General features: G+C 36.8%; 1 long non-coding RNA gene across 1 annotated transcript in view; it reads left to right on the forward strand.

The window, feature by feature from the left end:
- The window catches only part of LOC123978531, an 18,421-nt gene that overhangs the window by 972 nt on the left and 15,574 nt on the right, over nt 1-1,875 (forward strand). The gene's annotated exons all lie outside the window — the stretch shown is intronic.

The raw sequence follows: 1,875 nt of genomic DNA on the forward strand, positions 1-1,875 counted from the left end.
GAGGAGGACAGGGAAGAGAAGCAGCAGGAGGAGAAGGTAAATGGAACCAGACAAAACAGTGAAAAGTACTGGGACAGTGTGTGTTTTTAGAATTAGATAATGGATTATTGTAAGTCACATTTATTACTGATTTTCTTCTCATGCATATGTAGCTGTACAATCAAAAAAGCAGAGTCAGGGTCCAGCACAAGGGAAGCTGAGCCAGAGATTTTTATGCACACACATACACACTGCTGTATTTTATGGGAATGTATTGTAGTTTTTGAGTATATTTAAGTATTTTAGCCCTCTGACTGACTCAGGCTTGCCTGACCTGGTCTTGTTCAGTGCAGAGCTGTCTTGCTTACAAACTGTAAGTAAAGAAAGTAGTAGGTGTCATCCTGAAGTTTCTTGAAGGTCTTCAGCGTAATCTGATTCACTGTATACAAGAAAAACACTAATATGTATTAAAATAACTGCCAAAAATATTTATGCCTCCCCCAAAAGGGCGCTAGCATTAAAAGCCTCTCCGTCTCAAAGTCCCAGGCTGAATTTCAGTCCCAGTAGGCTACATATATAGGTTATATATACTAAATATAGTAATATACTACTAAATATTTACTCCCACTAACTTACAGGTATAGTTGCATTATGTAACTAACTGAACAAGCTAGCTTAACTGACTAAAAAAACTAACGTTAGCTTGTTCAGGTACGACCCATGTAACAACTGAAGAGTAAAAGAGGTAACAGTAATATTGTCAGCATATCTAACGTAGTGGGAATATTAACGTTACATTAGATATCACCAAAATACCATAATATACCTCCAATGACATTTATATTCTAAAAAGTGCTAACGTTAGCCTAATGTTAACTAACCAAATAATGTCAGTTGGGTTGTGTGAATACCATTCATTTTTAAACACCTATTTCTCTTTGTAAGTTATCCAGATACAAAACAAGCTAGCTAATAGGGTTAGTTACTAAGAAATTAGGAAAGACTTAACAAACCTGGTAATGGATATATGAACAGCCAGTACAACCCAATCCAGATCCTCAGGAATGGAGTCCCAGGGAGGGGTCCTGATTGCAAAAGCCTCATCACATTAATTAATCTTGAGGGAGGATTCAACAACAGCCAGAGGACCCTGAGTATCTGAGGCCACACTCTGTAACGTTAATCAGTAACAGTTATCTTAAAATCATCTCAGTGGTAACTAGTAAAGAGAGGTCAGAACAGGGACAAGATGAGAAGGCCAGTCACTGAAACAGGTGGTTAGCTTATTTTACCTAAAGGAATAGTTTGACAATTTGGTGAACACGTGTGCTCACCCTCTAACTCTCTGCCAGGTGATACCATTAACGTTACAGCCTGACTTAGCATAAAGTCTGAAAACATGGAAACAGCTAGCCTGGCTCAGTGAACACATATAATCTTATTTATTTAATCCGTACAAAAACTGACGTGTTAAAAATGAAATTTCGCCATTTGATGCATGGTTTTAGTAGTCAACTTTATATTTAACAGGCAAATTGAAGAATAGCAGTGATCTTAACAAGGTCACACTGTGGCCTATTTCTCAAACTTCTTGCTTTTTAAAAATGTTTTATATACTGGGACAAACAGGATTCCAGTACAATGCACCTTAATGAAATGATCTGCAAAACTCAAATTGACACTCATTCCTGGGACTGTTCAACTTACTGATATTAACATTTGTGAAGGTTTTAGTCAGTGAATATATGATACATTGTGTGACTGATTTTTTAAATGTAGGCTATGTTATTTGTTCTCAGGTAAGGAGACTTTCTGAATAGATCAAACTTAACTGCAGCTACATCAGTTAAACATATAGGCCTACCTAAAAGCGTTCCATGATCTAAAGCACATTAA

Source organism: Micropterus dolomieu, linkage group LG11, assembly GCF_021292245.1.
Source record: "Micropterus dolomieu isolate WLL.071019.BEF.003 ecotype Adirondacks linkage group LG11, ASM2129224v1, whole genome shotgun sequence".
In the NCBI taxonomy this organism is placed as follows: domain Eukaryota; kingdom Metazoa; phylum Chordata; class Actinopteri; order Centrarchiformes; family Centrarchidae; genus Micropterus; species Micropterus dolomieu.